This window comes from Trichechus manatus, unplaced genomic scaffold (genome assembly GCF_000243295.1).
Source record: "Trichechus manatus latirostris isolate Lorelei unplaced genomic scaffold, TriManLat1.0 scaffold00129, whole genome shotgun sequence".
Taxonomy (NCBI): domain Eukaryota; kingdom Metazoa; phylum Chordata; class Mammalia; order Sirenia; family Trichechidae; genus Trichechus; species Trichechus manatus.
The window spans coordinates 2,120,860-2,132,605 of NW_004444065.1; the positions used below are offsets into that span (position 1 = coordinate 2,120,860).

The window sequence follows — 11,746 nt, forward strand, 5'->3', positions numbered from 1 at the left end:
CCAAGATGCTCATCTAACCCCACACAAGGTAGATCCCAAAAGAAAATCACCAAGACATATAATCACACTTGCCAAAACCAAAGGTAAAGAGAGAATTTTAAGAGTGGCTAGGAATAAACAAAAAAGTCATCTACAAAGGAGAATCAATAAGAATAATCTCGGACTACTCAGCAGAGACCATGCAGGCAAGAAGGCAATGGGATGACATATATAAAGCACTGAAAGAAAAAAAATTGCCAGCCAAGAATTATATATCCAGCAAAGCACTCTCTTAAATATCATGGTGAAATTAGGGCATTTCCAGATAAATGGAAGTTTAGATAATTTGCAAAAACCAAACCAAAATTACAAGATATGCTAAAGACAGTCCTCCAGTTAGAAAATCAATAACATCAGATAACAACACAAGACTAGAACACAGGACAGAGCTATCAGATATCAACCCAGATAGGGAAGTCACAAAAGTAAATCAAAGCTAAAACACTGAAAATAGGGAAACAGAGATATCAATATGTAAAAGATGACAACATAAAACAAAAAAGGAGGACTAAAAAAGGTAGACATAGATTTTTCAAATGGAGAGGAAGTCAAGAAGATATAAAGAAATAAAAGACTGGGTTATACTTAGAAAAACAGGGATAAATATTAAAAAAAACCACAAATGAAACTAACATTCCTACACATCAAAATAAAAAACAAGAAAAATATAAAGACTCAGCAAATACAAAGTCAACAACAATGAAAAAGATGGAAAGAAAATACATAAAGAAAAATGACTCAGCACAGAAAATTAAGTGGAATAAAGAAACTGTCAACAACACACACACACACACACAAAAAACATCAAAATGACAGCACTAAACTCATACCTATCAATAATTATGCTGAATATAAATGGACTAAATGCACCAATAAAGAGACAGAGAGGGGCAGAATGGATAAAAAAACACAATCTGTCTATATGCTGCCTACAAGAGACACACCTTAGACTTAAAGACACAAACTAAAACTCAAAGGATGGAAAAAAATATATCAAGCTAAACATAACTCAAGAAAGAGCAGCAAATAGACTTTAAAGTAAAATCCATCATAAAGGATAAGGAAGGACACTATATAATGATTAAAGGGTCAGTACGCCAGGAGGACATAACTATAATAAATATTTATGCACCGAATGATAGGGCTCCAAAATACATACAACAAACTGTAGCAGCATTGAAGAGTGAGATAGCTTCACAATAATAGAAGGAGACTTAAACACACCATTTCCGGTGAACAACAGAACATCCAGAAAGAAGCTAAATAAAGACATGGAAGATCTAAATGCCATAATCAACCAACTTGATCTCACGGACATATAAAGAACACTCCACTCAACAGCAGTCAAGTATAATTTCTTTTCTAATGCACATGGAACATGCTCCAGAATAGACCACATATTAGGCCATAAATCAAGTCGTAACAAAATCCAAAGCATTGAGATATTACAAAGCATCTTGTCTGACCATAAATTCATAAAAGTAGAAATAAATAACAGAAAAAGCAAGGGAAAAAAATCAAACACATGGAAACTGAACAACACCTTGCTCAAAAATTACTGAGTTATAGAAGAGATTCAGGATGGAATAAAGAAATTCATAGAATCAAATGAGAATGAAAACACATCCTACCAGAACCTTTGGGACACAGCCAAAGCAGTGATCAGAGGTCAGTTTATAGCAATAAATGCACACATCCAAAAAGAAGAAAGGGCCAAAATCAAAACATTAACCCTACAACTGGAACAAGTAGAAAGAGAGCAGGAAAAGAAGCCATCAGGCCGCAGAAGAAAGAAAATATTTAGAATTAGTGCAGAATTGAAAGAAATAGAGAAAAGAAAAACAATTGAAAGAGTTAACAAGACCAAATCTGGTTCTGTAAAAAGATCAACAAAACTGATAAACCTTTGGCCAAAGTGACAAAAGAAAAACAGAAGAAGCAAATAACCCGTATAAGAAATGGGATGGGTGATATCAGAACAGACCTGTCATGGATTGAATTATGTCCCACCAAAAACGTGTGTATTAGTTTGGCTGGGCCATGATTCCCGGTATTGTGTGATTTTTCCCATGTGTGGTAAATCCTGCCCCTATGATGTTAATGAGGCAGCGGTTGTGTTAGTGAGGCAGGACTCAATTTACCAGACTGGATTGTGTCCTAAGCCACTCTCTTGAGATTTAAAAGACAGAAGTGAGCAGTGAGACGGGAGACCTCATACCATCAAGAAAGCAGTGCAGGGAGCACAGCGTATCCTTTGGACCAGGATCTCTGTGCAGAGAAACTCCTAGTTTGGGGGAACACTGAAGAGAAGAAGGCCAACAGAGAGACAGTCTTCCCCTGGAGCTGACTCCCTGAATTTGGACTTTTAGCCTACTTTAACTCTGAGGAAATAAACTTCTCTTCGTTAAAACCATCCAATTTTGGTGTTTCTGTTATAGCAACACTAGATAACTAAGACAAGACCCAACTGTAATTAAAAGAATCATAACAGAATGCTATGAAAAAATGTACTCTAACAAATTTGAAAACCTAGAGGAAAGGAACAAATTTCTAGAAACTCACTACCTACTTAAAGTAATACAAACAGAGGTAGAATAACTAAATAAACCTATAACAAAAGAGATTGAAAAGGTAATTTAAAAACCCCCAACAAAACAAAAAGCCCTGGCCCAGATGGTTACACTGGGGAATTATACGAAACTTTCAGAGAATAGTTAACACCACTAATACTAAAGGTATTTCAGAGCATAGAAAAAGATGAAATACAGCCAAACTTATTCTGTGAAGCCAGTATAACCCTGATACCAAAACCAGGTAAAGACAACACAAAAAGAAGAAAATTACAGACCAATATCCCTCATTAAAATTGACACAAAAATCCTCAACAAAATTCTAGCCAATAGATTTCAAAAACATATCAAAAAAGATAATTCACCATGATCAAGTGGGATTTATACCAGGTATCCAGGGATGGTTCAACATTAGAAAAACAATCAATATAATCCATCACATAAATAAAACAAAAGACAAGAAACACATGATCTTACCAATTGTTGCCAAAAAGGCATTTGACAAAGTCCAACACCCATTCATGATAAAAACTCTCAGCAAAATAAGAATAGAAGGGGAATTCCTCAACATAATTAAGGGCATTTACACAAAGCCAACAGCCAACATTATCCTAAATGGTGAGAGTTTGAAAGCATTCCCCTTGATAACAGGAATCAGACAAGAATGCCCTTTATCACCACTCTCATTCAACATTGTGCTAGTGGTCCTATCCAGAGCAATTAGGCTAGAAAAAGAAATAAAGCACATCCAAATTGGTAGGGAAGAAGACAAAGTATGATATCATACTTCGCAGAAAGTAATAATAATAATCTTATAACAGAAAACCCCAAAGAATTCACAAGAAAACTACTGGAACTAATAGAAGATTTCAGCAAAGTATTAGGATACAACATAAACATACAAAAATCAGTTGGATTCCTCTACACCAAAAAAGAGAACTTCGAAGAGGAAATCACCAAATCAACACCAATTACAATAGCCCCCAAGCATGTAAAATACTTAGGAATAAATCTCACCAGAGAAGTAAAAGACCTTTACAATGAAAACTACAAGACACTACTGCAAGAAATCAAAAGAGACCTGCATAAGTGGAAAAACATACCTTGCTCATGGATTGGAAGACTCAACATTGTGAAAATGTCAATTCTACCCGAAGTGATCTACAGATACAATGCAATCCCGATTCAAATTCCAATGGCATTTTTTAATGAAATGGGGAAACAAATCACCAACTTCATATGGAAAGGGAAGAGTTCTTGAATAAGTAAAGCATTACTCAACAAGAAGAACAGAGTGGGAGGCCTCACACTACCTGATTTTAGGAACTATTATACTGCCACAGTAGTCAAAACAGCCTGATATTGGTACAACAAGATACATAGACCAATGGAACAGAATTGAGAATCCAGACATAAATTCATCCACCTATGAGCAGCTGATATTTGACAAAGGCCCAAAATCCCTTAATTGGGGAAAAGACAGTCTCTTTGACAAATGGTGCTGGCAGAACTGGATATCCATCTGCAAAAAACTGAAACAAGACCCATACCACAGAACCATGAATGAAAACTAACTCAGAATGGATCAAAGACCTAAATATAAAATCGAAAATGAAAAAGATCATGGAAAAAAATAGGGACAATGCCAGGAGCCCTAATACATGGCATAAACAGAATACAAACCATAAGTAACAATGCACAAACACCAGAAGAGAAACTAGATAACTGGGAGTTCCCAAAAATCAAGCACTTATACTCATCAAAAGACTTCACCAAAAGAGTAAATAGACAACCTACAGACTGGGAAAAAATTTTAGGCTACTACAAATATGTTCAGTGTCTTATTTCTAAAATGTACAAGATAATGCAAAACCTCAACAACAAAAAGACAAATAACCCAATTAAAAAATAGGCAAAGGATACAAACAGGCGCTTCTCCAAAGAAGACATTCAGGTGGCTAACAGACACATGAAGAAATCCTCACAATCTTTAGTCCTCAGAGAAATGCAAATCAAAACTACAATGAGATACCGTCTCCAAGAAGGCTAGCATTAATCAAAAAAACACAAAATAATAAATGTTGGAGAGGTTGTGGAGATACTGGAACACTTATATACTGTTGGTGGGAAGGTAACGTGGTACAACCACTTTAAAAATTGATTTAGTGCTTCCTTAAAAAGCTAGAAATGGAAGTAACATACAATCCAGCAATCCCACTCCTTGGAATGTATCCTAGAGAAAGAAGAGCCATCACATGAATGGACATATGTGCACTCATGTTCATTGTAGCACTGCTAGCAAAAAATGGAAACAACGTAGGTGCCCATCAACAGACGAATGGATAAACAAATTATGATATATTCACACAATGGAATACTATGCAACAATAAAGAACAAGGATGAATCCGTGAAACATCTTACAACATGTAGGAATCTGGAAGGCATTATGCCTAGTGAATTTAGTCAGTTGCAAAAGGATAAATATTGTATAAGACCACTATTATAAGAACTCAGGAAAAGGTTTAACCAGAGAAGAAAACATTTTTTGATAGTTATGAGGGTGGGTACGGAGGGAGAGGGGTATTTACTAGCTAGATAGTAGACAAGAATTATCTTAGGTGAAAGGAAGGACAACACATACTACAGGGGAAGTCAGCACAACTGAACTAAATCAAAGCTAAGAAGTTTCCTGAATACAACCAAACCCTTCATGGGACAGAGTAGCAGGGGCAGGGGTCTGGGGACCATGGTTTCAGGGAACATCTAGGTCAATTGGCATGACAAAGTTTATTAAGAAAATGTTTCTGCATCCCACTTTGGTGAGTGGCATCTGGGGCCTGAAAAACTAGTGAGCGGCCATCTAAGATGCATCAGTTGGTCCCAATCACCTGGAGTAAAGGAGAATGAAGAACACCAAAGACACAAGGAAAGTATTAGCCCAAGAGACAGAAAGGGCCACATAAACCAGAGTCTTCATCAGCCTGAGACCAGAAGAACTAGATGGTGCCTGGCTACCACCAATGACTGCCCTGACAGGGAACACAACAGAGAGTCCCTGACGGAGCAGGAGAAAAGTGGGGGGCAGAACTCAAATTCTAGTAAAAAGATCAGACTTAATGTTTTGATTGAGACTGGAGGTACTCTGGAAGACATGGCCCCTGGACTCTCTGTTACCCCAGAACTAAAATCATTCCCAAGGCCAACTTTTCAGACAAAGTTTAGACTGGAGTATGGGACATAAAATGATACTCTTGAAGTTAGTGCTTTTTAGCTCAAGTAGATACAAGAGACTAAATGGGCAGCTCCTGTTCAGAGGCGAGGTGAGAGGGCAGAGAGGGTCAAGAGCTGGTTGAATGGACACGGGAAATCCCCGGTGGGAAGGGCGAGTGTGATGTCACAGTACAGGGAGAGAAACTAGGGTCACATAACAATGTATGTATACATTTTTGTATGAGAGACTAACTTGAATTGTAAACTTTCACTTAAAGCACAACAAACAAACAAACCAAAAACTGTTGCTGTTGAGTCGATTCTAACTCATAGTGACTCTAAAGTATAGAGTAGAATTGCCCCACAGAATTTCCAAGGAGCAGCTGGTGAATTCAAACTGTGGACCTTTCAGTTAATAGTCAAACTCTTAACCACTGCAGGACCAGGGCTCCGTTCTAGAATAGTTCTAGACAAAACAAGCCTGAAGAATAGGTAGCTGTTTTTGTAGAGTAATCCACGAGATGATAGAACGGCATTCAGCTCCCAAGTATCATCAGAAAATATAGATGAAGCAAAACCTAAAGCTTCCACATTAATAATTCAGTTATTTGGTTTAATCATTGAAAATACATTTTAGAAGTACAATGCATTACACACTTGTCATCTTAATGTTTATATGTCCATGATTTCCCCCACATTTAGGAGTAATTTGATAAGAAAATCCTAAGGAAAAAGAAAGGAGGGGGTAAGAATCTTGAAAAGGCATAGAAAGGGAAATAGGAGCTCTTATGTAGAGATATCCTCCCAGATTTGCCAAGAAGGGTTCTGCCTCAGGTCAGTTTTCTTCCTTTCTTTTCTACATCCAGGATTTTTGTAGTCCAAAGGGTAGGGTTAGAACGCTTACAAAAATACAGCAATGCTCTCCTAATGATGGGCACCTTCTGACCTGTACTTTAGCTCAGCTCAATCCCATACGTGTACAGAGTTATGCATCCAAAGACAAAATGAAAATAATAATAACTGGATGCTGGTAAGCAAAAAAATAAAGTAAAATAATGAAGGAAACTCACAAAGTAGAAAAGAGAAAGAGAGACAGAAAGCAAACACCTATTTTGGCATTAGAATCAGTTTGTGACTGTTTTAAATAATTCTACCTTTAGCTTAAAGTATTCCACCCCCTCATTATTGCTTTTGGGGACTAGAAGAAAGATCTAGGAGCAATTCAAACCAATTAGAAAAGAGATTTTCTCTGGCAATTGCTATGCAATGAGTGTGTCAAGAAAGAGAAAAGGTGACACAAAGCAGCACATTTGGTTGTTGACAACCGAATTCCTCTTTATTTAGTGTTCTGGAGCAGTTTAAAAGAAGCCTTAACCCACTATAAGTATGTCCTAGGTAGTGCTGCCAAGGTCAGCACCAGCTTTCATCAGCACCTGCAGAAGTGCAAGTGGGGCCACGTGGAACCACCTGGGGGCAGCTTCCCCCTCAACATTATATTCAATTGTCATATTCATGTTTTCAGTAATGGGAATTGCTGGTGTGTGACACTTTTTGAAACTCTTGGTATTATGGGCTTATAAAACATTTCAATGGATAATAGTGTCAGACAGTGGTAATTAATTTTGGAGGGGAAATCTGTTTCCGGATTGGAGCATCGCTTAAAGGTATGACAATTTATTGTCCACTCATTAAAAGTTGTGCTTGGACTTCTACTTCTTACTTTTAGTTTAAAAAAATAATTATGTTAGAAAGGCTGAAGCAATTGGATTTTAACTGTAAGAAACATGTACTCTGAGGTGATCCATCCAAACTTTCAGCCAATGTGCAATGGAAATCAGGAGTCATGAGGGTATGGGAAGCGAAGCAAGGAAAAGCAGAGAACTCAGAAGGTTAAAGGTGGAAGGCACCCTGGAGATCACTGATTCTGGAACAAAACCCTCATTTACAGAGGACATGAAATGCAGAGAAGCTAGAAAACTTATCCAAAACCTTTCAGCTAATTACTGGCAGTGGGGAATGCAAGGCCTTATATTTTAATACCACTCAACCCTGGTTACGCAGTGGTTGAGATTGGCTGCTAACCAAGAGGTCAGCAGTTCAAATCCACCAGCCACTCCTTGGAAACCCTGCGGGGCAGTTCCACTCTGTTCTATAGGGTTGCTATGAGTAGGAATCAAATCGACTCAACTTGGCAGCTATAGTCCGGGACACATTTGTTATTTCAGTCCTCCTTTTCTCATTCAGTGTCAGGTTCTCAGAAACAATCGAGAAAATGATTCTTGAGTATTCATGGATAAAATGGGACAGAACAAGCACAGCAGAGTAACTGTATTTCTATAAGCACTAGAAATGGAGGCCAGCATATAATTAAATGAAAAATCAAAACCAAAAACAACATACTGAATGTTTACTATGAGTGAGTCAGTGCCCTAGAGATGGGGTTCATAGTCGAGCAGGAGATACAGATAGAGAAATGCAAAAAATATAGGAAAATTCAGAGTGCAGACTTTGCCTATTGAAAATTAGATACTAGAAGTACATATAGAAGGTAGTCGTAAAATAAAAAAAGAACACACTTTTCCAATGCACAATCATTTTCGTGGAATTTTTATAAAATTCTAACTATTCTGATATTTTCAGTATCAGAGTGAAACCAAAGGTGTAGCTACTTTCACATACTTTTTCCTCTATTTTTTATATGAGATGCAGTTATGAAAATCTCAATGGCAGTGATGCTGTTACCTATTTGGTAGAAACAACATGCATACACCATTTCCATGAGCTTCATTCACTCCAAACTTGTATGCAAATTTAGCAAAATATATTTCTGGAATGCACAGTTTAGCTTTTTGGTTTATCAAATGGTTAAATTTTCTATTCTACAGATACATTTAGAATATGGGCTCAAAATAAGTTATATGTTACCCCTTTCTGCTTCTCTTACTTATTCTGTGAAATTTGTGTTAGTGCAAAACTTTTGTCAACTGAGACTTCAAACTCTTTGGATTAATTAAATGTAGAAGGAAGGATATTTTTACAGAATTCTGCAGCCGAAAATCTTTTTGCAGTGGAATCAATCCTGGGATTCAAGCCCAAAGTTTCTTTACTGCAGAGCCAGGGTATATAAGCAGCTAAATTGAGCAGTGAGCAAAGACGGAAAAGGCTGGTGATGGGGACTTCCTTTTTACCAAACGCAAGCAAATTTAGTCTCCTTTTTAGTCAGCATCTAGAGATTAAATATCAGTAAAACATTTCTTTTTATACAAAGCATCTAGTTTGATATGATTATTGCAGAGCCTGCATTTGATAAAATTCAGCTCTAGAAGAAACAAAAACAATTTTTCAAAATTTAAAAAATTATATATATTATATATAAATTTGTTGATGTATATAAATTTGATGCATATATATGATATATGGAGCCCTGGTTGCTGAGTGGTTAAGCGCTCAGCTGCTCACCTAAAGGTTGGCAGTTCGAATCTACCAGCCACTCCTTGGAAACGCTATGGAGTAGTTCTACTCTGTCCTATACGGTCACTATGTGTAGGAATGGACTCCACAGCAATGGGTTGGTTTTGGTTGGTATATGATATAAACATTTTTTTCATAATTGGAGGCTTTTTAATATTAAGCCATAGTTTTTATTCAGGGTGGTTAACAGAGAAAAACTTTGGCATTTGGAATTAATTTTAAATCAGTTTTATTTCCTAAGGAATATCCATTAGAAAGCTCACTTACCATTATCAATTTTTACTCTGCTGTACCTGTGCAAACAGTAAATAAATAAAAAAATAAACACCCTTAAAATTTTTTAAAGCTTACGTAAAATATTTTATATTGCACAACACTTTTATTTATATTTTTGAGTAGGTTTTTTTTTAATTGAAAATGCAATACATCCATGTATGGGCAGCAATGATTTCAGTTCCAGTTAACATAATCCCTGGCAACAGCTTTATCAAATAGGGGTTTGTTTATTTTTTCATGGGGCTATGAATTTTATACTTTAATGTGTATGTGAATCACCTGGGGATCTTGTTAACATGCTGTCTTGGCAGGAAGGCGTGACTAGATATTGGGTAGCAACTAACAGTGACTGCCACAATGCACATGGTAAAAAAAAAAAAAAAAAAAATCAAACAGTATAAGGGATAACAGTGAAAACTCTTTCATATCCTCAATGCTTGGGCTTTTTTCCCAGAAGTAACAGTTGTTATCACTTCCTTGTATGTTCCCCCCAGAAATATCTGTATACCTATAAATAGATATGTTTGTTAAGATTTTGAGGAATTCAACACAGTCTTCATTTAAAGGTGCATTTCTTCCCTTTTTTCATGTTTTTACCTGAAGCTCTTTCTGCCTTTTAGGAAAGAGGTGTGGTTGGTTTTTGCTTTCTCTTCTCACTTAACTCCTTCCCACTGGATAACTATTGTTTTGTGCCCTGACAAAATTATAGGAGATGGGGAAAGCTGATGAGAGAGATAAAGAAAAGGACAACTCTTGGCTGTATGACTTTGCGTTCTTTGAGTTCAGCGATGAATAAAGATGACTCATGGGGCACTTCCGTAAGTTGCCACTGCTGCATGGCAGAACTCTTTGCTGCAGTTCTCTTGATCTGAGCTGAAGCCTTTCTATTCCAGATAGCTGTTTGCAACACCTTTTTCTGAAATCTGGTGTTCACTTCCAAGTACTTATTGCTGTGGTCTCTCTATACCTTTAGGTTCCTCTATTGGACAGCACTCAAAATCATGTCATACTGGTCCTTTCCCCTGTAGCCAACACTTACCATTTTACAGGTACCAGTTGCCATCGGGTCAATTCCAACTCATGGGCACCCCATGTGTGTCAGAATAGATCTGTACTCCATAGGATTTTCAATGACCGATTTTTCAGAAGTAGAGTGCTAGGCCTTTGGGTGAACTCAAACCTTCAATCTTTCAGTTAACAGCCGAGAGCACGAACTGTTTGCACCAGCCAGGAACTCTACCATAGGAAACACACACATACCCCTTGCTCTTAGAAACTCTGGACATCAGGCCAAAATATACATTTACTTCTTTACTGTGTATCAGAGTAGAACTGTGCTCCATACGTTTCAATGGCTGACATTTTAGAAGTAGATTGCCACACCTTTCTTCCAAGGTGCCGCTGGGTGGACTCAAACCTCCAAACTTTTGGTTGACAGCTGAGCCCATTAACCGCTTACACCACCCAGAGACCCCTTATAGATACTGCTTCACTGTATTTTGGATTGCTTGGTTTCGAATGAAAAATATACTGTCATTCTTTGTTCCTCTGTATGAAAGGTGTCTTTTTTTTTTTTCTGTACCTACTTTTAAGATTTTCTTTTTGTCACTGGTTTTAAAAGCAATGTGATTATATTAAACTTCGGATAGTTTTCTTCATGTTTTTAGTACCAGGGGTACTATTGGATGAGTGAGTTTACAGTTTTCACAAAATTATGGAAAAAATTCCTACTATTTCTTCAAATAATTGTTTCTCTTCCTTTTTTCTCTCTTCTGTTCTCTGGGGACTCCCAAAGAACACACACATTAGACGTCCTGAAGTTTTCTCACAGCTGATACTTTGTTTCTTTGTTTTGTTTTGCTTTTTATGGTCTTTTTTTATTTTGGATAGTTTCTATTGCTATTTCTTTAGGTTAATTAACCTTTTCTTCTGCAGGATCTAATGTACTGCTAATCCAGTCCAGTGTATTTTTCATTTGAGACACTGTAGTTTTCATTACTAGATGTTTGACTTGGGTCTGTTTTTAATTGTACTTCAGGTGAAGGCTTACAGAACAAATACTTTCTCATGAAACAGTAGTACACATATTGTTTTATGACACTGATTAACAACCCCACAACATGTCAACCCTCTAACTTCTCAACCTTTTTTTTTTGGTGAAAATACACATAGCCAAAGA

General features: G+C 36.9%; 1 pseudogene; it reads left to right on the forward strand.

The window, feature by feature from the left end:
* Nucleotides 1-10,355: 10,355 nt before the first annotated feature.
* The window catches only part of LOC101354537 (centrosomal protein of 120 kDa pseudogene), a 32,649-nt pseudogene continuing 31,258 nt past the window's right edge, over nt 10,356-11,746 (forward strand).